General features: G+C 52.0%; 1 long non-coding RNA gene across 1 annotated transcript; it reads left to right on the top strand.

Moving 5' to 3' along the window:
• Positions 1-24,337: 24,337 nt before the first annotated feature.
• On the top strand, positions 24,338-26,814 carry LOC144738448 (uncharacterized). The gene is made up of 3 exons (XR_013589269.1): positions 24,338-24,466; positions 25,223-25,324; positions 26,629-26,814. It is a non-coding gene; the product is annotated as an uncharacterized LOC144738448 (long non-coding RNA).
• The last annotated feature ends 714 nt before the right edge of the window (positions 26,815-27,528 follow it).

Raw genomic sequence — 27,528 nt, 5'->3', positions numbered from 1 at the left:
AGAATTGTAATGTATTACTTACTGTTAGTAGCTCAGCTTATTGGAGAGTATATTTAGTATACTGATGATACTATGTAGTTTATACTTTAGTTTTTTACGTGGCTGTTTAGTTACTGCAGCTACATACTATTAACATTCCTTCCCTTTATTAATGCTACCCCTATCCCCTCCCTTTGATGCTGCTAATCCTGCATAAATGCACGGGCATAATATGACTTTGAAACCCCCCGCCCACCACCTACGCATTTCACAAGTAGTACTAATTCAATGAAATGACCATAAAAAAACACGACCAAAATATAAACACATACACACGAGTTTAACACGTAGGATTTCGGGACCAATATCACCCATAATAGAGGTTGTTAGGTTATTTCGCGGAAGTATATAAATGCGTATTAAAAAAAAACATTAAATATATGCATGCCGACTAAGGGCAGCGTACTTCAATAGAGATTACCGTTGGTAGGGCTATTTTAATAAACACAATAGACAGGAAGGACACGTTCAAAGGGCTCGCGTAATGTACATTGCCTCAGTAATCACACGCTCCACCCCCCCCCCACATTGTTCAAGAGCGCAGCTGCGTGGTCAACACATCTATGCTTCTATGTAAGGAACGAAACAGTGAGACTTCACCCATCTGGCTGTCGACTGATGAAGCTAGTTTTAATTACAGGCGAAACGTCGTACTCAGATTGTAAATGTTGTGGCTTGGCTCTTCAACACACCGGTGTACTGTACTAGTGACAAATTTGCATGTTCTGTTTACGTGACAACTGTGGTGCCACAGCGACGGGGCCGCTCTGCCGAGCCAGGGAGCCGCCCGGCTTCCCCCACCGCACTGCCCCCCATCACCCCCCCCACATAAGCACACACCCGCACGCATTCCCCCTCCTCCCCCCCATAGAGCTGGAAGGGAAGGTTACCTGATCGACCGGTTTTTATCCGAGAAACCCTTATCGGGATTAATTCTCACGGTTTCCGGCGATCAGGGAATTGGACGACCTCCCCCGTGCTACGTGGCACCGCGGCGCTGCGGCCGGCCTTAATATGGTGTGGTCGCGGCGTGGGGCATTCGGCCACCGCGTTTGAGGCGCATTTCCCCCCACACACGCGAGTATCGACAGGGCAGGCAGAGGGAATAAGCATTGTGATGGAGGAGCATCATTAGAAAACACGCAGCGCATCTGAACTGCATAATCAGGCACCCCCGCACAGGCAGCGGAGGGACGGCGTAATTACGCTCGGGCACGCAGGCACCATTATTAGGGGAGTTAAAGGAGAAGGCTATTAGTATGAATAACCTGGAGAGCGGGGTCACGCGGGCAGCCGTGCACAAATTCCCACGGCGCACCTTTGTAATGGACGCCGCCGCATGAACCTCAATGATGGGGGCCTGCGTGAGAAAGGGATTAATTAGGATTTACGCCGCTCAATGATTAGCAGATCAAAAGCGCCCGGAACCGCCGTGCGCGGGCTCAAGGTGCACGAGCCCATGGTTCAGCGCAGCATCCCTTTGAGGTAGGGGGAATAAATAGGGGGGGGCACAAGGGGGAAGGGGCTCTCTTCTCTCCAGGCCAGCGGACCAGCAGCAGCTCCAGCCAGCGACCGGGACGTCCGTGCGACGTATCGAGGTACGCTGTTAGCGCAGAGAGCAGCGAACCTCCGCGGGCGCCAAACCGTGAGTAAGAAGGTGAATTAGAATCATAGCAGATAAATCGGGACTAGGTATAGAGGTATCAGCGTAGACAAGCCTCGTCGACTCACTGATTTAACATCAAATTACCAGGTAGCAGATAATAAATCATTAATAGCGAAGCGTGGTCTCGCGTGATCTTGTCGTGCAGCGTGAGCGTGTGGGGACGCGGGTGCACACAGTGGTTCGCCACGTGAGTGAGCGCTGCGCGGAGCTGAGCGCGTGGGGAAGCGTGTGTACGCAGTGGTTCTGTAGTGCTGCGGCTCGCCTCGGGAGAGCGCTGCGCAGAGCGGTGCGCGTGTGGGTGCGCGTGTGTTCACTACGTATATGATACAGGTGCGCGATCACAACGTGAGTGCTCCGTGGTGAGTGGGTGCCGCGGGGAGCTGTGTGCGTGAGTGCGCGTACGTTCGCTACGTGTATGATACAGGTGTGCGATCACAACGTGAGTGCTCCGTGGTGAGTGGGTGCCGCGGGGAGCTGTAGACGGACGCACGCTCGCAGCGTGCGAGAGCTGTACGTAGCGGCGTAAAGAGGGGGAGTATGGCGTTTGATTGATGATGCCGTGCGCACGTATGCTTGCAGCGTGGGAGCGCTGCGTGAAGCCGTATGGGTAGGGGCGTCGCGTTCGAAGGCCGGCGAAACCCTAGCGGGTATTTGGGAGGTGGGGTAACATAAACGGAATAGGGGATGATGTCGGGAGAGACCCCGGGGGCCAACGGCCCCCACAAATTGGTGTCAGAAGTGGGATGGACCCCCGCGTTACCTCACGCTAAAATAAGACTAATATTTACCGGCCGGGGGGCCCCTTCGTGGAAGGCATTCGCCCGCAATCTCTTAGGGGCCAAGGAAATTAATGGATGGATGGACGCGCAGGCAGTACGTCAACTTAATATGAATCTTGATGGGCGGGCAGCCGATTTTGTAGAAGCGTTACCCGCGAGCGCACAGACATAGCTAGAGGAGCTGATGCGCCGACTCGATCAGCGTTTTGGCACGCGTGACGAGGAGGAAGCAAAATCGGCCTTAGAGGCGCGCCGTCGCCAACCTGGTGAAGATCTACGTGATTATGCCGAGGATGTGCGCGAGTTAACAAAGATCGCACGCCCGGGGTACGCAACTGATGTTATTGAGGAACTGGCCGCCGAGAAAATCCAGCGGTACCTGTCTAGCACGGCGTGGTGGCAGCCAGACATGAGCTGCCCACGTCTTCCCTTTAACGCCCTTGTCGAGCGCGCACGTAAGTGTGAAAGAATTCACAGCGAACGCGCGCAGCTCCGGGGGCTGGGACGAGAGCGCGCCATTGCGAGCCTGCTCTCGGAAGACGAGGAGGAGGAACAGGAGCTCGCGAGGACGGTAAGGGGCCGGGAAAGAGAGCCTCCAGTGTCCCGCGAGACAACCCCGGGATGGGTTGCCGGTATACAAACGGGTATAAAGGATGTCTCCGGCCAGGTAACCCAGATAGACAACAAGGTAAACCAAGCACGCGAGGAAGCGAATAAAAATGTGAAGACCATCCAGTCTGAGATGGGTGAACTACACTCCACAGTAGGGGGGCTGGCCGGGAAGGTATCTCAATTAGAGTCCGAGTTGGAACAACTGCGTACAGGGAGAGGGAGCGGGCAGGGGGCCCACTACGGAGCCGCCACCCCTCCCAGGACGTGTTATGTGTGCGACCGTCGAGGGCATCTCATGAGGGACTGCCCTCAGCTCGCCCGTGCGAGGCCGATGCATAGGTCAAACACTAAGGGCCCCCTAGAGAGGGGATCACCGGGGGGTGAAATCGACGTCGCCCCGACACAAACAATCTGTAGTTATAATGGCGAGCGAGTGATCTCCACACAGGTTCCAGCAACAACGCCCACGGAAACGGTGACTCCTGGCGACTGGCTACGGGAGCTGGTGGCGGGGATCACGGGGGCCACGTCGCTGGTGGAAGGGGAGGTAAACGGAGTGCGTACCCGAATCCTGCTGGACACGGGGGCGGTGGCCTCGCTCGTGAGCGCAGCGCACTGCAGCGCGATCGGAGTCGACGTGCGTCACCTGCAGGCACCGGACCGCGCGCTGCACACGGCGAGCGGAGCCGGAATGGGGCTGCTGGGGAGAGCCACCCTAGAGGTCAGCATAGGCAGTCAGGTGTGCACCCAGGAGTTCTACGTGTCGAGTGCGTTGTGTCACGAGTGTATCGCAGGTACCGACCTCTTAGAACGGCTGGGACTCAACGTGCAAACCCGCCAGCGATGCGCCACCATGGAGAGCAACGGCGAGCGGATACCGTTCTTGGGACGAGAACCGACGCGCCCCCGCTTCGCACCTGTGGCCGCTATCCTGGCGACGGCAGTCACCATCGGCCCGCTCACCGAGATGCTGGTGCCGGTGGCAACATCCCCCACCGACCCCGCGCTCCGACCATCAGGAGAGGTAATGCTAACTCCTCACCCGGAGTTGGCAAAACGGTATGGGATAGTGGGATCCGCCACGTTGGTAAACGCAGATGGGGATCGATTGTTTATGCGGATGTTTAACCCCCACAATACCCCAGCGATACTGCGACGGCACACCCCGATAGCCACCGTACACCCCCTGCACGCACGCCACTCTAACGACTCGGTGTTCGCACTCTGGGCTGAGGACCCCGGGCGTCCTGAGGGTGACCAGGACCTGGCCTGGCGAGTCGGCCCGACTCCCCGAGCCGAGGTCGTTCCCCTGCTCGACGCGTTACATGTACCATGGGCGGATTTACCTAAGGGAGAGGCCGATCGGCTGCGCGAGTTACTGCGGGAGTATGCCGACGTATTCAGTGAACACGACTCGGACGTGGGTCGGACCGATCTTGTTAAGCACCAAATTGACACCGGTGCAGCCCGACCCATCAAACTCCCTGCGTACCGAGTGGGCGCACCCGAACGCGCCCAAATCAAAGAGGCAGTTGGGGACATGCTTCGCGATAACATAATTCAGCCCTCGGCGAGCCCCTGGTCAGCCCCAGTGGTACTAGTAACGAAAAAGGATGGGTCAACCCGGTTCTGCGTCGATTACCGTAAACTAAATGCAGTCACGCTCGGCGATGCCTTCCCCATACCTCGCAGGAGCGCGGTATTTTTCCACCCTCGATCTGGCGTCCGGTTACTGGCAGGTGGAGATGACGGAGGAGGATCAGCCAAAAACAGCATTCACCACCCCGATGGGCCTGTTTGAGTTTCGAGTGTTGCCGTTCGGACTCATTAACGCGCCCGCGACGTTCCAGCGGTTGATGGAGTTGGTGATGCGGGGCTTGCAGTGGGAACAGTGCCTGATTTACTTGGACGATGTGATAGTGTTCAGTAGATCTTTATCTGAGCATTGGTCCAGGCTTCGAGAGGTGTTCCAGCAACTGCGAGCGGCTCATCTCAAGCTCAAGCCGCGTAAGTGTTACATTGCGCAGCGCGAGGTGGGGTACCTCGGACACCGAGTCAGCGAGGCAGGGGTGAGCACCGATCCCGAGAAGGTGCGTGCCGTAGTGGATTGGCCGCGGCCGAGGAACCTGACGGAGATCAGGTCATTCTTGGGACTCGCCACTTATTACCGTCGATTTGTAAAGGGATTCAGTGAGATTGCACGCCCCCTCACCCAACTCACCTCCCCTAAGAACCCCTATGAGTGGTCGGAGGCCTGTCAGACGGCTTTCACCACACTCAAAGACCACCTCACCCACACCCCCACCTTGGCTTTCCCAGATTTCACCACCGATTTTATTTTGGACACTGACGCCTGCAGCAGTGGGCTGGGCGCGGTGCTGTCGCAAGTGCAGGGTAGGACGGAGCGGGTCATCGCGTACGCCAGTCGGACCCTGAGCGGGGCCGAGCTGAACTATTGCGTAACCCGTCAGGAACTGTATGCCGTGATTTTCGAGTGTAAACAGTTCCGACCGTACTTGTACGGCAGGAGATGTCGTGTGCGCACCGATCATTATGCACTGCAGTTCCTCCTTACATTCAAGGAACCGCGGGGGCAGATGGCTCGATGGCTGGCGCACCTGCAGGAGTACAACTTGCAGATCGAGTACCGAGCGGGGCGGACACACGCGAACGCGGACGCCTTGTCAAGACGGCCCGCGGTGCGCGCTGAGACGAGGGAGGGAGACGCCTGCCCGTGCTTCACGGGGGGACGCTGCCGCCAGGCAGCAGAACCCAAGGAGCGCGCGGAAACTAAACTCCCCCCCCCCGAGAGAGAGTGCGGTGTGCGCCGCAGGAACCCCTGCAGAAGGAGCCCGGGGACAGACGGATCATCCCACCCCAACCGGGCGGATCCAAGAGGATGTCGGCTGCGCCTTCCCGGGCTTGGACGACGAGCAGCTGCGACAAACCCAGCAGCGGGATCCGGATCTGGCGGCGGTGGAGGCGGCACTGCGAGAGAAGAAGGATGCACTACCAGGGCCCTGGAGCGGTTTGTATGCCCGGTTGTGTGTAGAAAACGGGGTGGTGAGGGAACTGGCCGACGCTGGGCAGCCGGGGTGCATCTGCGTTCCCGCCCATGTGCGACCCCAACTACTACGACTGGTACACGACCACCCGCTCGGGGGCCATGATGGGGAACGGCGCACCCGGGAGACTCTGCGTCGCCAGTATCTCTGGCCTAAATTGGTGCAAGATGTGGCCGCCTGGGTGCAGGGCTGCCGGGCCTGTCAGCAGTGTGGGCAAAAGCCGGCGAGGTACCAGGTACCCCTGAGGCCGTTCCGAGTCAGTCGGACGAATCAGTTGGTCGGAATCGACCTGCAGGGGCCCTTTCCACGATCCCACCGGGGCAACCGATATATTCTCGTAGCGGTGGAGTACTTCACCCGCTACCCCGTGGCGGTGGCTATCCCGGATAAAACAGCCCTCGTAGTGGCCCGGGCCTTCGTGGAAAACTACGTACTTAAGTGCGGGATCCCCGAACGAGTCATTACCGACCAGGGTAGTGAATTCGAGGCCGAACTATTCCAGACGCTGTGCCGAGAGTTCGGGATCCAGAAGGACCGAACCACGGCGTATCACCCCCAGGCGAACGGGATGGTAGAGAGGATGAACCAGACTCTGGCCGGGAAGCTTAAACGCATGGCGGCCGCGAATCAACAGGACTGGGACGAACACCTCCCCTATGCCCTGTTCGCCTACACCACCGCCGTTCACACATCTACAGGACAGACCCCGTTCCTAATGATGTTTGGTCGCGAGTCTCGCCTGCCCGCAGATCTGCTGTTCGGTGTCCCTCCGCCGCAACGGGAGGAAGGGAGCCACCCCGTGGAGCACTTGCTGGAGACCCTGCGAGGGGCCAGGGGCCGAGCCTACCCGCACGGAGAGGCCGCGCACCAGCGGCAAGAGCAGGGCACCCGACCCCGTATGGAGCCCCCCTTCTACACTGCGGGCTCCGAGGTGTGGCTGTACACTCCCCGCGTCGGTGCCGGACAGGTGGGGAAGCTGACCACCTACTGGCGAGGACCCTGGATTGTGAGACGGCAGATCTCACCATGGACGGTGCTGATTCAGGGAGGAGAGAGGGGCCGGGAGATGGTGGTCAACATCCGCCGACTGAAGCCGTGGCGAGCAGTCCCCGAGGGGGGGAGCCCCGCCGTCCAAGTACCCCGAAACCCCGGGGCCGGGGGCAACGAGGACGGCGACCCTTAAACCCCACCGCCTCTGAGTTTGTTCCCCAGCCCGCAGGTGCCAGGGGCCAAGGGGAGCCGTTGGAATGGAGGAGGAGACCACCGCCGGAGCCCCAGGAGACGGAGCCGCCACCCCCGAGGCCAGCTACAAGGGCCGGGCGAATCCCGCGGACCCAGCGGCGAGACCTCGTGGGGGCAACCCAGGCGAGGTGCTCCAGTCAACCCGGGACGGGGACTGGCACCCCGGGGGGCTATGTGGTGCCACAGCGACGGGGCCGCTCTGCCGAGCCAGGGAGCCGCCCGGCTTCCCCCACCGCACTGCCCCCCATCACCCCCCCCACATAAGCACACACCCGCACGCATTCCCCCCCCCCCCATAGAGCTGGAAGGGAAGGTTACCTGATCGACCGGTTTTTATCCAAGAAACCCTTATCGGGATTAATTTTCACGGTTTCCGGCGATCAGGGAATTGGATGACCTCCCCCGTGCTACGTGGCACCGCGGCGCTGCGGCCGGCCTTAATATGGTGTGGTCGCGGCGTGGGGCATTCGGCCACCGCGGTTGAGGCGCATTTCCCCCCACACACGCGAGTATCGACGGGGCAGGCAGAGGGAATAAGCATTGTGATGGAGGAGCATCATTAGAAAACACGCAGCGCATCTGAACTGCATAATCAGGCACCCCCGCACAGGCAGCGGAGGGACGGCGTAATTACGCTCGGGCACGCAGGCACCATTATTAAGGGAGTTAAAGGAGAAGGCTATTAGTATGAATAATCTGGAGAGCGGGGTCACGCGGGCAGCCGTGCACAAATTCCCACGGCGCACCTTTGTAATGGACGCCGCCGCATGAACCTCGATGATGGGGGCCTGCGTGAGAAAGGGATTAATTAGGATTTACGCCGCTCACTGATTAGCAGATCAAAAGCGCCCGGAACCGCCGTGCGTGGGCTCGAGGTGCACGAGCCCATGGTTCAGCGCAGCATCCCTTTGAGGTAGGGGGAATAAATAGGGGGGGGCGCAAGGGGGAAGGGGCTCTCTTCTCTCCAGGCCAGCAGACCAGCAGCAGCTCCAGCCAGCGACCGGGACGTCCGTGCGACGTATCGAGGTACGCTGTTAGCGCAGAGAGCAGCGAACCTCCGCGGGCGCCAAACCGTGAGTAAGAAGGTGAATTAGAATTGTAGCAGATAAATCGGGACTAGGTATAGAGGTATCAGCGTAGGCCAGCCTCGTCGACTCACTGATTTAACATCAAATTACCAGGTAGCAGATAATAAATCATTAATAGCGAAGCGTGGTCTCGCGTGATCTTGTCGTGCAGCGTGAGCGTGTGGGGGCGCGGGTGCACACAGTGGTTCGCCACGTGAGTGAGCGCTGCGCGGAGCTGAGCGCGTGGGGAAGCGTGTGTACGCAGTGGTTCTGTAGTGCTGCGGCTCGCCTCGGGGGAGCGCTGCGCAGAGCGGTGCGCGTGTGGGTGCGCGTGTGTTCACTACGTATATGATACAGGTGCGTGATCACAACGTGAGTGCTCCGTGGTGAGTGGGTGCCGCGGGGAGCTGTGTGCGTGAGTGCGCGTACGTTCGCTACGTGTATGATACAGGTGTGCGATCACAACGTGAGTGCTCCGTGGTGAGTGGGTGCCGCGGGGAGCTGTAGACGAACGCACGCTCGCAGCGTGCGAGAGCTGTACGTAGCGGCGTAAAGAGGGGGAGTATGGCGTTTGATTGATGATGCCGTGCGCACGTATGCTTGCATCGTGGGAGCGCTGCGTGAAGCCGTATGGGTAGGGGCGTCGCGTTCGAAGGCCGGCGAAACCCTAGCGGGTATTAGGGAGGTGGGGTAACATAAACAGAATAGGGATGATGGCGGGAGAGACCACGGGGGCCAACGGCCCCCACACAACCCTTACTAGTTGGCTTTGTCGGGTGGTGGCGGGTTTTAACGATACATTTATATATTTAAGCGATCTAACCCAAAAAACTTTTACTATGGACATTATAATAAACCAAGCTTACAAGCTAAACCATTCAGAAATTATTATATAAAACACTCGTTTTATATAAACTTGCACATCTTATATTCTTAGGTTTTTTCGGTAAAGTCACGTAGGTAAAACATTAAAATTAATGAAAGTAAAATAAAATAAAAATCACGACGTTTCGGAGGCAACACAAGTCTCCGTCATCAGGTGGGACCGTCACAGCCAGATTTGCTGCATCAAGTGAGGCAATGATTCAAGATGTAATCCCTTAAGAGCAAGTTGCTCTTCAGAGCAAATAAAAATCACGACGTTTCGGAGGCAAGTTGCTCTTAAGGGATTACATCTTGAATCATTGCCTCACTTGATGCAGCAAATCTGGCTGTGACGGTCCCACCTGATGACGGAGACTTGTGTTGCCTCCGAAACGTCGTGATTTTTATTTTTTTTATTTTATTTTACTTTCATTAATTTTAATGTTTTACCTACGTGACTTTACCGAAAAAACCTAAGAATATGAATCATTGCAGTCACGAAAGCTTCAAATCTAGAATTAATTGCACATCTTATTCCAAATCAAGCTGGAGATCACCAATTTTGATATTTCAGGCTGTATGTCGCTTTATAATCCTCTAAACCTGCAGAAGTTTAGAGGACATTGTCGGGTGAATATTAGCAAATTCACAGGAAGCACGGACTTATGCATGGAGATGTACATCTTTATTCAAACGGAAGCGTACAAATATGCAGTGGGATGTACATACACATTAAGGTTTAAGTACAATGGCCAGATGAGATAAGCTATGTTGATTGATATGCGGATTGTAAATGTAAAAAAAATTACAATTGAACGCAAAGTCCATGATAGGCCAAGTCGTGAACAAAGGATTTCTGCTTGCTAACAGAACTTGCCCCAAAAGTCTCATGAAGGCTATAAGTTTTTTTTTGGTCTTTGTGTGTGTATCGACATGCTTCTGGGAGAGTGTCTGTGTGAGAGACACTGATCTATCAGCGCTGACATCCTGTATGCTCCCCCCAGATTTGACGATCTCACGTGGTTCGTAATGACTTTGTCGGACACTTGGACAATTCCATGCAATGTGTGTGTTTTATAATTGTATGTGGATAGTAACGATAGTGGATGTACATTCACTCTGAATCTTTACTTTGTCGTTAAAAAGGACGGGGTACACATTATTATTAAACTTGACATCTACCCTACCTCCATGCCGAAAAGCCACTGCAGTGATAATAAAACTGCAACGTATTTGATTCATAAACCCGCATGTTCGATATTTTCCCAAATTTTAACCCGGGTTGGGATGTCCCCATCCTGCCATGGAACCAATTATTCATTCGTGTCTCTGAAGCTGATATCACAGAGCTAATTCTGAGGGCACTTCAAGTGCCCTCTGGTCCGCATAGTAAAAAGCAGGACCCTCCCACCTGTTCTTTAAGTAGGAGTAACGTTTGTCGAAACATGTTCTTCTTATATATGGAATTTATCCAAATTAAGTGCAGGACCACATTACAGCCATGTGATGGGTTATCTTGTGCAGTTGTAGTGACTAACTCGGAGACGATAAGACTTGGAGGTACTTATTTATTAACGAGCACCATCGGGATTAACACGCTCAATATTCCGTCCATCTATTATCGGTGACGCTACTCAGCCAGGACAGGCGGTAGGCTGCCTGACAAGCGGCGCTTCGAGATGGTGGAGATGGAGATGACGAGAAGAATGGCGACGATGGACTACAGCAGCACAACGGGGTTCACATTCCAATCACAGCCCCAAGATGCCCCACAGGGGCCCCTCTTACTCTGTCAGCGTGGACTCGCTCTGCCCCGGCCACGCCCCCTTTCTGGAACCTACGAGCGGGTTCTGGTGGGCTCCTCTGTGACCTTTCCCCTAGATCCTCGTGCATATCCTGGCTTGCTAACGACAGGACTGCCGTACGCCACAGATCTTCTTTTCTGCCAGCAGAAAATGCTTTGCCACTACACAGACAATGCCGACTGGGCTGAGATCCTTAACTTGCTAGACTAGAGAACCCGCTTTGATCACTGGCGGATGCCAGGTTTCAAACCCTGGTTATCCAGCAGCAGCCTGTATCGTGAGCAGCAGCATTCTTTGAATATTCTGTCAAAACTATTTAGATTTTTGAGTGGTGGCATAATTCTGCAATTGCTTTTTAATACCTCTGGTGGCAGGAAGAATTTCTACAAGACCAAATTCTAGAGAGTTCCTTTAGACGATATTTTGGTCTACTCTTCCACATTGGGCAGATGTTTTAGAAGAGGAAGGAGTACCCAAACTTTAACCCACCACACACACCTTGCTGCTCGATTGTGGCATACCCATTTCTACTGCTAGGTGGACAGAGGCAGGGGGGTTTAAGAAACTCAACTATTTGTTTCAACTGCTGTGGCAGAAGGGGGGCAGAGGTGCAGTGGAGCAGAAGGGCAGTGGAGCATTGGACCTGAGGAGCAGTGGGACAGTGAAGCAGAGGGGGCAGTGCGGCAAAGGGGCAGAGGGAAAGAGGTCATTGGGGCAGTGGAGTAGAGTGGCAGTGTTGTGCAGGAGGCGATTCACCTGAATATATTTTCCCACCACTATTTGTATTTGGTCTCCGGGAACCTGCTCGAAGGTTCCACGAGAGGGCGTGGCTGGAGGCGGGGCTTAGCCACACCTGGGGGAATATAATGGGGAGCGGACCCGAAGCTCGGGGCTCGTGTGGGGTCCTGGGACCTGGCTGTGTCGCTGTTCACCGAAAACTCTCTCCGTCGTCTGGCCACGTGGAAGATCTCCTGAATGGTTACATCGCCGTCATCATCATGCCGCCAGCCAGCGGCGAGACGAGTGAGGGCGAGGGGACCACGCTGAGTGATCGGCTCTGCGTGCAGCCACTAGAGATGTTATGCCCGAGAGTTCTATTCAGTGAGAGGAAGAACCAGTGTTGGCCTGTATTGTGCCCACTGTGAGAAATAAAGAAGAAGTACCCTCTATGTGACGTTTCGTGGAAGTCGCTCATTACACTTGTACTGCCACACACACAGCTGGGACACCTCACATCCGAGCCAAGGCACATTTACCCAACACAGACAGCACTTGCAAGCAATTCAACGTTATGTTGTGTCATCATGGGTTTATTTCACAAAGTTTTTATAGTACCAGCAACAACAATGGTATTGAATCTTATTCTTTACATGAGTGGCCCTGGGGCTTGCCACGTGGCAGGTTTCATCAATTGTCTGTACCAGACCCCTCTAGCTCTCTCATCCTGGGTCAGCTGCCCCTTCCATCTCCTGGCAACCATGGCAAGGTCACCCCATGAGGACTGCCTGGATGAAAACCAGCTATGTTTTTTGGCTAGTCCCGTGTGTGTTTGTTGTGTGAGGTGTCTTGATAGCAGTCGTTCTCCACTGTAGTCCTGGCATCTGCTGCTCAGATTCCTTTCACAGCTGTGGTCCCAGTGGCACCGTCTCTCCGGGGAACCATGTGGTGTGTGTGTGACGTGTATCACGGGGTGTGTGGGTGGGTGGCATGTATCACGGGATGGGTGGGAAGTCTGGTAATAGTGGTCATGGTTGGCAGCGATCCACGACCACAACAACCACCCCTACTGTGTGGTGGACATGCCACCACAAAGCAGCACGCGGCGGAGGAGGGAGGTGATCGCTCTCGCCACGCGAGCAAGGCCCCCTCGCTTCCTCTTCTTTCCCTGCATCACCACCTCCACCACCTGCACCTCCTCCACCTCCTCCTTTGTCTCGTCCTCCATCTCCTCTTCATCCTCCACCACCATCTTCTCTCCATTCTCTGTCTTCTCCATTCTCTCCTCTTGTTCCTCCTGAACCTCCTCCACCACCTCCACCTTCTCCTCTTCCTGTTCCACCTCTGTCTTCTTCTCTATCTTCTCTGCTTGGAAGTACTCTTCTCCAAAGCTTGGAGCAATCAGGCCCTGCACAGGAGTGTCAGAGGTGGATGCGGTGGCGGTGGTGGTGGCAGCAGTGGTGGTGGTTGCGGCGGTGGTGATGGCGGTGGATGCGGTGGCGGCGGCAGTGCTGGCGGTTACTCCGGCGGTGGCGGCCGTGGTGGCGTTGGCGGTGGGGGCAGCGGCAGTGGTGGCGGCGGTGGTGGTGACGGCGACGGTGGTGGCGGTGATGGCGGTGGATGTGGTGGCGGCGGCAGTGGTGGCGGTTACTGCGGCGGTGGCGGCGGTGGCGGTGGCGGTGGCGGCCATGGTGGCGGTGCTGGCGGTGGTGATGGCGGTGGTGGTGCGGCAGTGGGTGGTGGCGGCGGAATTGGTGGCGGTGGTGGCGGTGGCGGTGGATGCGGTGGCGGCGGTGGTGGTGGTCACTGCGGTAGTGGCGGCGGTGGTGGTGGTGACGGCGGTAGCGGCCGTGGTGGTGGTGGCGGTGGTGGCGGTGGTGGCGGTGGTGACGGCGGTCGTGGTGGTGGTGGTGGTGACGGCGGTAGCGGCCGTGGTGGTGGTGGCGGTGGTGGTGGTGGTGGCAGTGACGGCGGTAGCGGCCGTGGCGGCGGTGGTGGCGTTGGCGGTGGTGGCGGTGGTGTTGGTGGTGGTGGTGGCGGCGGCGGCGGTGGCAGAGGTGGTGGCATTGGTGGCGGTGGCGGTGGTGGCGGCGATGGCGGTGGTTGTGGCAGGAGTGAGGGTGGAGGTGCCGGCGGTAGCGGTGGTGGTGATGGTAGCAATGCTGGCAAGGCGCTGCTCCTGCTCAAGGCGCTTCTCCTCCTCCTCTTCCTCCAGATTCTTCTCCTCAGGACACTTCATCTCGAGATGATGCTTCTCATCAATGAAGTACTTCACTTTAATGAGGCGCTTCTTGAGGAGATAGTCTCGGAAGTACTTTTCCTCTGTGCAGCACTTCGCCCTGGCAATGCGCTGCACGTCAAAGAGGCGCTCCTCTTCCATGGTGCATCTTTCTTTGCCAAGGTTCTTTTCCTGGAGATGCTTCACCCCGCTGACGTCCTTCAACTCCCCAATTATCCTCTGATCAAGCAAAGAGAAGCAAAGAAACATTGAGACATGCACATGCAAGCAGACATTCATACCCACAGGCACGCAAACGTGGACGTGCACATAAACCCAAACAAAAAAACATACTCACACATGTATGTACAGATGCAGCCACCCACATTCAGTCATTCAAACTTGCTTCGTACACACTTGAATATACACTCTCACCTGATGTTAACACAATGCCTTATCCATCAATAATTGTATCACATTGTACGTGTAGTACTAACCCCTAAATATCCCAACTCCTTTAGAATCAAAATACATGTCACATCCTCATATATCCTCATAAACCCCATGCATGCACTCAAGACTTTGCTCGATTGTGACGGTTTCATAGCAATTGTTGGCAATAATCATCACTGGCAATAGTTTTCACAGAATGTTCCATTATAAATATCTGGAAGCCCATACTCTGGACAAACTTCACTGCAGCGCCCATAGTGGGGAACTGTAATGGCAACTTCCAATCAACTCACAGACATAATTCATGTGACTGCCTGATATCATTCTGTCTTCATTGGTAATAAATGGCCACTGCATGAGTGGGATGGTGAAGAGATGGGGTAGTGGTTTCAGGACATGGTGTTGTGATATGGAGAGGAGAAGTAGTGGAATGTTCTCGAGAGATGGTGTATTGTGATGGTATAGAGGCATGATGAGGCTCTAATATGGTGTACTGAATTGGTGGCCGTGTATTGTGATGAGAAAGGTGATGGGGAGAGTTGGTGTCGTGATATTTTGGTGTGATGGTGAGGTGACATGGTGTGCTAGGTTTCGAGACAATGTCGTGTGTTTTAACCCTACAGAGCCCATACACATCGTGCTCTCTTTTAGCCCCGCCCCCCCCTCCCAATACGTTCCATTCATTGGCTGCCACATTCTGATAAGCTCCTCCCCCCTCCTCCCCCCTTAACTTGTATTTAAGAACTTGCATCTTGGAATCCCTGCCTCACTTGATACAGCAAATTCAGCTGTGACGGTCCCACCTGGGATGGACACTTGTGTTGTCTCCGAAACGTCGTGATTTTTATTATTTTATTTGTTTTAATTTTTATTTCATTTTATACCTACGTGACTTTACCGAAATAACTAAGAGTATGACTCCTTGCAGTCAGGAAAGCTTCAAATCTAGAACCCATACACACCTTTGGGGAGCGATTCTTGTAACTTTGGCCTGGGAAAGGGTCCACCTTATCCATAATGTCCCCCCACGTGGTTGGCTGGCACGCCGACTCCCGGGCTATGAAGAACAGAAAATGCATTCAAAGGACGAGTAATGAATTAGAGAACGAAGGACATGGAGTTTCACAGAACTAATTTTGAGATCCCTGTAATTACCTCTTACCACCAACAGGACCTCCTATTGAGAAATATTCATCACATGGCAGTAAAACTTTACATTTTGAGACCGTAAATACATAAGCTTGAGACCCCAGTTTGGACAAAGATGGCAGAAACTCAAATCTAAACCCATCCTCTTTGCCACACTCGATCATTACGTCTTCGCATCACCACCAAGCCATGTCTACGAAAAGTAATTTATCAAGGAGCCTCCTCCTCCGCATATAATCCATGTGATGCAGGTATCTGGGACTTACCCTCATAGTCATCCAAGATCTCAGCCCACGTGATTTGTCTGTCCATGTTGTTGGGAAGGAGTAGATTTTGTGTAAAGTTGGATGGCCTGGGGAGGTTGGAACAACGCTCAGATTTAGCAACCTTTTGAATCACTCATCCTCTTAATTAATACATATTTGACCACTCATTGTACCAATCCAATCACTATCGTGACTATACTCTTAGGGTTTTTTTAGGTAAAGTCAGGTAGGTAAAAATAGATAAATAATAAAAATAAATAAGAAAATTATATAAATAATAATAGAAATAAAATAATAAATCACGACGTTTTGGAGGCAACACAAGCTTCCCTCATCAGGTGTAAAAAGGCACAGCAAAATAACTGTAGTTAATAACTGTAGTTATTTTGCTGTGCCTTTTTACACCTGATGAAGGAAGCTTGTGTTGCCTCCGAAACGTCGTGATTTCATATTTATTTCTATTATAATTTCTATTATGTTTATTATTTATTATTTATTTTTACCTACGTCACTTTACTGAAAAAAACCTAAGAGTATGAATTCTTGCAGTCACGAAAGCTTCAAAACTAAAACACTATCGTGACTTTTTTTGTTGTTGCTGCTAATCCTACATAATGCAATGGCATAATATGCCTTTGAGACCCCCCCCACCTCCTACGCATTTCACAAGTAGTGACTAATCCCATATCTACATTTACCATAAATATGCTAAATTCATCTGTTGATATGCAAATTCCTTTGTCAAGGCGCCCTTCCCCCTCTAACCCAGGTTAAATATACGCTGCCAAGCTTGGTGGTGTTCATTCAGACGCTGTCTTTTCGACAGCCCTGTTCTTCACCTGAAGACGGCTGCTTGTGTTGTGGCCGAAACGTCGTGAGAATTGTATTTTATTATGTTTTATTTTTATCATTTGATAATTTCCCTTCTACGTGACTTTACCGAAAGAACCAAGAAGACTATCGTGACTGTTGCTTTAAAAGCCCACTCACTCGCTTGTTTGCCCACTCATGTGTGCGCCCGATCACTCACTCATCCACCCACACCAACATGTTTATTCCAACTGCCTATTCCATTAAACATAATCACCAGACTTAACAACGATATTTCACCTCTAATCCCGACATGAATGTTCATGTACAGCCCATTTGTATTAATCGACTGCTTGATAAAAGACCCATATGCTGTGTAGGTCATTAGGGTCATATGACCATACTTAAATGATTTGTTATAATACGAGCATGACGTCGTAGGTCACTTGATGTCAGAGGTACCACCCATGTGGCTGTGACATCACAGATTGGAGGCAACTATGGCAGTGGCTAGGGTCTGAACTTAAAGGCAGACTCCTCCCCAAATGTTGAATAACATTCAATACATGTAATGTAGGGCACAATTGTACCAGCAATCAGAACACAATAATTGTACTATTAGTTTTTTTTGGTAAAGTCACGTAGGTAAAAATAAATAACAATAAAATAAGAATAATATAATTAATAATAAAAATACTATAATAACATAATAATAATAATATAACAAATCTCTTATGTGACTTTACCGAAAAAACCTAAGAGTATGAATCCTTGCAGTCACGAAAGCTTCAAATCTAGAAACAATAATTGTAGACATGTTATTCATATTCTATGAGATTTAAACGGGTTAGTTATGCTCGTCTTAAATGCTGACTCGCCTGGGGTCTAAACAACGACAGTAACAGCAACATTTCAGGGCATGCCAAGTATCCTATCTAACAGTTCTAATTTGAATTTGTATTTAAAGCTTTCGTGACTGCAGGGATTCATATTCTTGGTTCTTTCGGTGAAGTCACATAGAAGGGAAACAATCAAATAAAAAAAATAAAAAACAATAAAATTATCACGACGTTTCGAGTGCAACACAAGCAATCGTCATCAGGTGTGAAATCAACAGCAAGAACATTTGGAAAAAAGTAGCGTTTTTTCTAATTTGATTGCTGAAAATTTAATTATGAACATATAAAAATAATGAAGCTTTAGTTTGTGGTCGAAATGTAAAATCAACAGGGTCGCTCACCTCGTTGAGGATTCGCTCTCAAAAGGCTTCGGCTGCTGCTCCCTCGTGTGCATTCCTCTCCACTGTGGGTGGAGGCGTGGCTGTGACGTAACAGAGGTGACGTCACTAGCGCGAGGCTCCGCCCCCCACGATCCCGGCTGGCGCATCACGTGGTACAGTGCTGGTTGTGCGCGGGACCGGAAACAGCAGGCCCTGGGTTCGACTTCAGACTCTGTGGTCTACACAGCGAGGGTGAGTGAATGGGTGAGTGGGTGAGAGATTGAGTGAGTGGGTGAGAGATTGAGTGAGTGGGTGGGTGGGTGAGTGGGTGGGTGTTGTGAGAGATTGAGTGAGTGGGTGGGTGTTGTGAGAGATTGAGTGGGTGAGTGAGTGGGTGGGTGGGTGAGTGGGTGGGTGGGTGGGTGAGTAGGTGGGTGGGTGGGTTGGTGGGTGGGTGGGTGGGTTGGTGGGTGGGTGGGTGGGTGGGTGGGTTGGTGGGTGGGTGGGTTGGTGGGTGGGTGGGTGGGTTGGTGGGTGGGTGGGTGGGTGGGTGGGTTGGTGGGTGGGTGGGTGGGTTGGTGGGTGGGTGGGTGGGTGGGTTGGTGGGTGGGTGGGTGGGTGGGTGGGTTGGTGGGTGGGTGGGTGGGTTGGTGGGTGGGTGGGTGGGTGGGTTGGTGGGTGGGTGGGTGGGTGGGTGGGTTGGTGGGTGGGTGGGTTGGTTGGTTGGTGGGTGGGTGGGTGGGTGGGTGGGTTGGTGGGTGGGTGGGTGGGTTGGTGGGTGGGTGGGTGGGTTGGTGGGTGGGTGGGTTATTGGGTGGGTGGGTTGGTGGGTTGGTGGGTGGGTGGGTTGGTGGGTGGGTGGGTTGGTGGGTGGGTTGGTGGGTGGGTGGGTGGGTTGGTGGGTGGGTGGGTGGGTGGGTGGGTGGGTGGGTGGGTTGGTGGGTGGGTGGGTGGGTGGGTTGGTGGGTGGGTGGGTGGGTGGGTGGGTTGGTGGGTGGGTGGGTGGGTGGGTTGGTGGGTGGGTGGGTGGGTTGGTGGGTGGGTGGGTGGGTTGGTGGGTGGGTGGGTGGGTGGGTGGGTTGGTGGGTGGGTGGGTGGGTTGGTGGGTGGGTGGGTGGGTTGGTGGGTGGGTGGGTGGGTTGGTGGGTGGGTGGGTTGGTGGGTGGGTGGGTTGGGGGGTGGGTTGGTGGGTGGGTGGGTTGGTGGGTGGGTGGGTGGGTTGGTGGGTGGGTGGGTGGGTGGGTGGGTTGGTGGGTGGGTGGGTGGGTGGGTTGGTGGGTGGGTGGGTGGGTTGGTGGGTGGGTGGGTTGGTGGGTGGGTGGGTGGGTTGGTGGGTGGGTGGGTGGGTTGGTGGGTTGGTGGGTGGGTGGGTGGGTTGGTGGGTGGGTGGGTTGGTGGGTGGGTGGGTGGGTTGGTGGGTGGGTGGGTTGGTGGGTGGGTGGGTGGGTTGGTGGGTGGGTTGGTGGGTGGGTTGGTGGGTGGGTGGGTGGGTTGGTGGGTGGGTGGGTGGGTTGGTGGGTGAGATATTGATTGAGTGAATGGGTGGGTGTGAGTGAATGGGTGGGTGTGAGTGATTGAGTGGGTGTGAGACTGAGTGAATGGGTGAGAGCTTGAGCATTTGGGTGTGAGATTGAATGAGTGGGTGAGGGAGTGGGTAAGAGATTGAGCGAGTGGCTGAGTGAGTGGGTAAGTGGCTGTGAGATTGACTGAGTGGGAGTGAGATTGAGTAAGTGGGAGTGAGATTGAGTGAGTGGGTGTGAGATTGAGTGAGTGGGTGTGAGATTGAGTGGGTGGGTCTGAGGGATTGAGCGTTTGGTTGTGAGATTGAATGAGTGGGTGAGGGAGTGGGTGAGAGATTGAATGAGTGGGTGGGTGAGAGATTGAGTGGGCGGGTGGGTGAGTGGGTGTGAGATTGAGTGCGTTAGAGCTTGAGTGAGTGTGGCAGAGTGAGTCAGTGAGTGTGATTGAATGAGACAGTGAGTTAGTGAGAGACAGTGAGTTAGTGAGAGACAGTGAGTTAGTGAGAGACAGTGAGTTAGTGAGAAAGAGTGTGGCAGAGTGAGTGAGAGTGTGCAGTTCGTGTTTTGTCGAGAAAGAGTGGCGTGTGTGTGTGTGCGTTGTGTAGCTGTGTGTACATCGTGTACGTAGTGTTTGTAGTCTCTAATTAGTCTAAATTACGCTACAGAAATTAAACATTTTCCCCCTTGCTTTGTGCTGTCTTTGATGTCGCCATTCCTGCGACGAGGACAGAAGGGAGGCCTGGCCCTTAGGCCTGCCATACACCTCGGCCTCAGGCTTCATATTCATTATTATTTATTTTTGTATAATTTAAATTATGAACTTGTATTGCATTCATTAAATTGCAAGCGTATAAACACCATCTTGTTGGTTTATTTACTATTAAATTCATGGTTTCCTTAATCTATGTAGTTATGTTTAAGTGAGTGAGGTGGTAGTACTAAGTCTGAATTTTAGTTACAGTACATGTAAATTATTGTGCAATGGATTTGTCTGTGTGCACCTAGCCTGGCACGGGTAATATGGACTTTGTTATTATTAAGTCGTTAAAGAGATTGTTTATTTGTGTGTCTGTTATGTTTGTGTCAGTTTACATATCTATGTTTGTAGCTGTCTATGTGTCAATTTATGATGGGTGGTGATGATGATGGGTGGTGGTGATGATGATGGGTGGTGATAATGATGGGTAGGTGGTGATGATGGGTGACGATGGTTCATGATGGTGATGAATGTGATGGATGGTGATAATAATGGTTGGTGCTGATGATGATGGATGGTGCTGATGATGGGTAAAGATGACGATCGGTGTTGATGATGATGGGTTATGATGATAATCTGTGGTGCTGAGGGGTGATGATGATGGGTCATGGTGTTGATAGGTGGTTGATGATAATGGGTGTTTATAGTGGTGATGGATAGTGATTTTGATGGTTGGTGATGATGATGATGATGGCTGGAGAGTCAAAGTATTGAGCACTTATGTTAACTCATGAAGTCCTGGAATGTGCATGTTTGTGTCTCTGTTAGATCAATCAATGAGGTACGAATTATTATTTGCGTGATTTCCAGTGCTCCAAGCTAGAGTGATGTTGTGAATGCGTTATAATGTGTTGGGAAAAAAAGTCTTCCTTTAAAGTTCTAGAAGTGTTCACTCATTTCAGGATGTCAATACTTTTATATTTCAATAGATGCGATGCTTCGTCTGGTGGCTGTATCATCGGTACTGTTAAATGTGTGGTGTTTATGGTAGAAAGTGCCATGTGTTGTGATCTTCTCACAGCTACTTGCGTGTTGAAGTTCATTCTAGACTTCGTCACGTTAAAGTGGTGCCTTGTAGTCCTATCGGATTACTTGTTGATGTGGTGTGATGCGCTGTGGTTGTGAGGTGGTCCAATTCCTGATTTTACTCTCTTTGTTAAGTGGTCTTTTTGAGTTAAAGTTGGAGAATGACTGTGATCATAACTTTACTCAATATATATAAAAAAAAATATTTTTCCTCATTGTTTAATAAAAACGACTGCAGATTATAGGTTTCAGGATGTACGTGGATTTCAGGTTCGTTGTTCCTGTGTTTGATGCCTTTGACTTCAGGATGAATAACTTCAATCGATAAGGATGTTAATGGGGAACGATAAATCCACGTTTGCGTGTTTGATTTTGAGAAGATTTTAAGCTATTACATTCCTGAAAATAAAATAATTTGTCTCGTTCCTTAATTGTTTGACCAAACGAATATTAATAAAGATTTCGATATGAGTTTTAACGTAAATATCTTTGCTTTCGCAATCGGTGGGAGTGTGTGGGCAGAGCCGTCAACCCCTTAGCAGTGCCCGACCTCATCACGGGCCAGTTGGGACCCACAAAGTCCCGTCAGATGGGAGAAACACAAACAAATATTATAACTAGTACAACTACTACTGTTACTACCTCACCGTAGTGTTATTATAACTAGTACAACTACTACTGTTACTACCTCACCGTAGTGTTATTATAACTAGTATAATTACGACTGTTACTACCACATCGTAGTGTTATTATAACTAGTACAACTACTACTGTTACTACCTCACCGTAGTGTTATTATAACTAGTACAACTACTACTGTTACTACCTCACCGTAGTGTTATTATAACTAGTACAACTACTATTGTTACTACCACATCGTAGTGTTATAACTAGTATAACTAATACTGTTACTACCACATCGTAGTGGTAGTATAACTAGTATAACTACTGTTACTACCACACTGTAGTAGTATAACTAGTATATCTACTATTATTGCTACCACACCGTAGTATAACTAGTACTGTTACTAACACCGCAGTGCTATTATTACTACTGTTAGTACAACACTACCGCTTAGCCGCATCACACGTGTACACTCACGTATACACTCGTGCACACGTGTACGCTCAACAACAGCCGCCATTCCCCACTAAGTGGCGGTGATGTCACCAAGGTGCCAGGCTAGGTGCGCTTGAGACCACGTGAAGTGTCGAAGGTTCACTGACACGAGGTCACGGGACACACCCAGATGCCCTGGGTTGACTGAGATGCCTGGTGGATGCACCAGCTGTGTCCTTTACTGCGCCAACTTGCTGTATTTTATCCACCCAGCACTCCGTTCATTGTTGTGAGCGCCGCTCCTCTGCCCTGAGTTGTTGTTGGAGTGCGACTGCCTCCAACTGCCCAGTAGCGTCTTTGACAAGCCTCCTCCATAGAGGTCAATCTTGACACCGCTGGTACCGATCTTCAGCAAGTCCACTCAGCTCCACATCCTCCCGTACTGCATCAGTCCATCTTTACTCCAGCCCACTTCTTGCACCTTTTAACCTCTCCAACTGGACAAACAGTAACAGCTTGGGCATGAGGTGGTGGGGCATGAGGGCTACATGACCTAGTGAATGCAGCGTTGCCTGCTGGAGGAGCTCATTGATGGGACTGTCGCGGTCTTTCGCGGATTTGTGAGCTCCTCACACAATCCATCCTGGTTAAACCAAGGATGGATCGTAAGCAGGCCAGCCTAAATCTTTCTCACCAGCGCAGATGTTCCATGAGGGGTCAACATTTCACAAGTATAGAGAAGGAAGGGCATGACTTGGTTGAGACGATCCAAAGCTTCGTGTGGAGTGACATCAGGTACCTTCCACACAGCATTACACAGCCGATGAATAGATAATGCCGCCTCAGCTGTCAAACCGGAGCTGGTCATGAGCACACTGCCCAGATGTGGGAAAACTCTCCACTTTCCACTCTACAAATGCTCCATTGTAGATAAGACAACAACAACCGCCATTCGCCACTCTGTGGCGGTGACGTCACCACGACGCTTGTGCCAGGCTATGTGCACCTTGAGGCCACACACACGTGCACACTTGTACATTTACACACTTGCACACACGTGCAGTGCACACTCGCACACATGTACACACGTAAAGACAAAGGTCCCATAGCCTACACAGAATATTAGGTCAAGTGCGCACCTATCAAGGACGGCACTGCACACAAGGGAGGTGGTGTGACCAGCGCCATGGCCGGCTGCCTTCGTCTCCCTCGTGCTGACGTTCACTAAACGCCACACCAGGTTCTCGTATTCATCTGAATCTAAGTAAGTTGGTAAATTTGTAAATGCACAACTATTATAAGCCAGGTGGTCACGAGGAGCGCACAGGGAGATGGGAAATCGGTTCTGATGTTTGCTGTCGCCATTCTTAACCGTGAGTTTGACTCGAACTTGGCTCGCCGGGTCAGTAGCACGGTGCGCTATCTTCTACGTGAGCACCGATGCCGCGTCAGTTGTTTCTGTCGCAGTTGTTTGCACTACTGCTCGCACCCGTCGCCCTCATCATCGTCCTCCTCGTCATCGTTGCTACCTCTTCTTGGTTCTTTCGGTAAAGTCACGTAGAAGGGAAATAATAAAATAATAAACATCAGAAAATAATTCTCACGACGTTTCGGCCACAACGCAAGCAGCCGTCCTCAGGTGAAGAACAGGTCTGTCGGAAATACAGCGTCATTCAGACGCGGAAAGACAGCGTCATTCAGACGCGGAAAGACAGTGTCATTCAGACGCGGAAAGACAGCGTCATTCAGACGCTGTCTTTCCGACAGACCTGTTCTTCACCTGAGGACGGCTGCGTGCGTTGTGGCCGAAACGTCGTGAGAATTATTTTATTACGTTTATTATTTTATTATTTCCCTTCTACGTGACTTTACCGAAAGAACCAAGAAGATGAATCTCTGCAGTCACAAAAGCTTTAAATCTAAATAGTTGTTACCGTGCAGAGACCCGGCGTCCCGTCTGGTGGCCGCCCGCAGCGGATGTCCCCTTACTTCCAGACCCTCGCCGTGGCCGACTCGCAGCGCCCCGAGCCGGCCTTCCTGAGCTCGCGGGAGGATCTCGACCTTATTACAGTTGGCCAACTCGGAATTGGAGCTGGGGCAAACGTCTCCAAGTCAGCAGCCTCTCACCACCGGTGTGACGGTTCAGAACTGGTTTTTACTGCATTGCACACAATACCCGCTTGACCACTTGATGTCCGATCACGGCCACGATGTACCACTCCGCTACTGCTTACGCAATCATCTGGCTCGACCATCTCTATCCAATCAGAGCGGTCTACATCGGCCGCTTGTACTGCCACCCATGCGCCCACCACTCGCTCTGCCTGCCTATCGATTGCCTTCAACCCAATGGCTTTGAATACACCACACAATCTCATAGGCTCTGAGAGAGTAAGCAGGCCTGGACTTAGTGCTTAGATGGGAGACTCCCTGGGAATACCGGGTGTTGTGGGCTTAGGCCACAAGGTGACTAGTCGAAGGCGTGCATCGATAGATTCTTGATTCCATCTATCCTTGTCATTGAGGTGCATCCTCTTCGTATTCATGACGTTCTACTTGGTACCATTTTCTCCCACATGCACCACTCAATTCAATTGGCCAAACATTCCAATGTAACAGGAGCCTCCTGATAATGTCTTGAGACTCAGTAAGGCTCTCCTGCTTGGTTTACACCACGCGAACGACTGCGGCTAATGATCGCGCAGCTCCCCCCGCGACGATCCCCTCCACGCTGTCCGTGGCTCCCCCTCTCACCGCAGCCTTGCCCAACCGCAAGGTGAGCTGTTCGACTTCTGCCAGTAGTTGGTCAGCCATCCCATCACCTCGCTCCACCCCTCCATGATTTGTATCTGCTGTCGGTCGCCCACCCCCCCTCGTTGCCACCGCAGCTTCCTCTTCACCTACAGGTTTGTTGACCAGGACCCCGCCTCCCGGGGCTGACTGAAGGTGGGTCTCCCCCTCGTCATCTCCTTCGTCAAAGGTCGTCTCAGGTGGGTTCTTCCCTCGGTTATACCGTGACATGATGGTAGCCCCGAGCCTCTCGTTTTCGACACGTTTTATCCTATGCGTGGCCATCCCTTAACCCGTGAGCACGCCCCCTCTCTAGAACCTTCTCGATGGCTCTTGGTCCTTGATCCACACCTGATCCCTTCTGTCACTTGGCCACAGCCTTATTCTCGATCCTTCTCGTAGACCGCAGATCGTTCACCCTGTCTTCATTAACCTGTCATTACCCCTTGTGACCGCTAGTCCCCTGTGCTGCCTTTACACATGCACCCATCCACCCAATCACTAAAAAACTCACCAACTCAATCATCCACTCACTGATCTATTCACTCACTCACCAACTCACTCAGAAATTCACTGACCAACCCATTCATTCACCCACTCATCCACTCTCTCAGGTACGCATTTGAGACTGGTGTTGACTGTGAGAGGGAATCAAGCCTGGGTCACCAGGCTCGTAGCGCAGCACACTCACACGCTACACTACACTCGCTCGCACAAACTTACTCACTCTCACAAACTGACTTGCACACACAAACTCACTCGCACACGCAAACTTTCTCACAAACTCACACACAAAGACATACATTCCGTGTATGGGAATCACCGTATAGCCTGAAGAGACTGTTGAGGTAAGTGCTGTTAGCAATCACCTATGAAGACCGAATCGGCACACTAGAGAGTGAGTAGGTGGCTTTAGAGTTCAGTTGTATTCACTGGGTCTCCCGTAGGGTTGTGTTACTCACTGGGGCTCCCGTAGGGTAGGATTCTGTGTTCCTCACTGACACTCCAATAGGGTTCAGTGTTACTCACTGGAGCTTCCATAGAGTTCAGAATTCGTCACTGACGCTCCCTTCGGGTTCAATGTTACTCACTGACACTCCCATAGGGTTCAATGTTGCTCACTGGAGCTCCCTTAGGGTTCAGTGTTACTCACTGAGGCTCCCATAAGGTTTCCATAGGGTTCATTGTTCATCATTGGGTGTTCCATAGGGTTATCACATTATAAGTAGAAGTAATCATTGTTATTATCAAGTTACAAGTAGAAGTTATTGTTATTATCAAGTTACGAGTAAAATGATTATTATGTCGTAAGTACAAGTAATTATTGTCACGTTACAAATAGAAATGAGTATTATTGTTATCACTTTATAAATTATTATTGTTCTTATCATTCGCAAAGTGCTAGATTACAGGCACACTCCTGTAATCTGGCACTGTGGAAGGTAGAGAGGGTTGGTGGATCCCCGCACAGTAAATGTGAAACCCTCTTTCCTTGCGCGTCTAGGTGCCATCACTTGTCTCGCCAGGAGAAGACAAGAACAGCAAGTAGGATGATCGCCATCTTCACCTATACGGTTTACAGTGTTTCCCCCTCGTAAGTGTGGAGTTTCTCCGGGTGCTCCGGTTTCCCCCCACTTGTGTAAGCGCTCGTCATTCATTGGGCGAAATATATTCAAATAAAAACTCAATTTAGGACCTTACTAAGACTCAGTTTGGCTTTCCTGGAATAAGTCTATTATTATAAAACATTATAGAAACTTAATATTCAATTCTGATTCCGCAACCCTCAATGCCCTTTTTAAGTTCAATTTGTGCATGTCTAATGACATGGTGACACCTACTGGTTAGAAAAGGTACAGGCACCGCTGAAACAACATCCAATCCGAAAGGGAGAGGTATCTGGGCCAAAGGTAATGGGTGGGGCTGGCCAGGATGCTCCAGTAACCCGCTCGAAGGTTCCACGATAGGGCGTGGCCAGAGGCGGAGCCTAGCCGCGCTTGCGTCGATGTAAGCGGGGGCGGAGGAGGACTCGGGGGTTCGTGTGTGGAGTCTTGGGTCCGGACTGCGTCGCTGCTCGCCGTCATCTCTCTCCATCGTCCGACCACGTGAAAGATCTCCTGCGGCTTCCATCGCGCTCCCCGGCACGCTGCCAGCCAGTGGCGTGGCCGAGTGCGGATGGTGGAACCACGCTGAGTGATCGGCCGTGTGTGTTTAGCCCGTAGAGACGCTAACATCCAGTGTTGTACTCAGAGTGAGAGATAAGCTGTTATGCCCGTATATGAATAAAAGAAGTACCCTATACACGACGTGTCATGGAAGTCGCTCATTACACATGTGTGGTGGTCATGTTGACACACACGCGTGCCAGAACCAGGGTGCTTACCGGTATGGGATAGTTGTGTAC

Source organism: Lampetra planeri, chromosome 82 (assembly GCF_965212315.1).
Source record: "Lampetra planeri chromosome 82, kcLamPlan1.2.h2, whole genome shotgun sequence".
Classification (NCBI taxonomy): Eukaryota; Metazoa; Chordata; class Hyperoartia; order Petromyzontiformes; family Petromyzontidae; genus Lampetra; species Lampetra planeri.
Note: the sequence above shows the minus strand (reverse complement) of the source record. Positions and strands in the feature narration are given on the sequence as shown.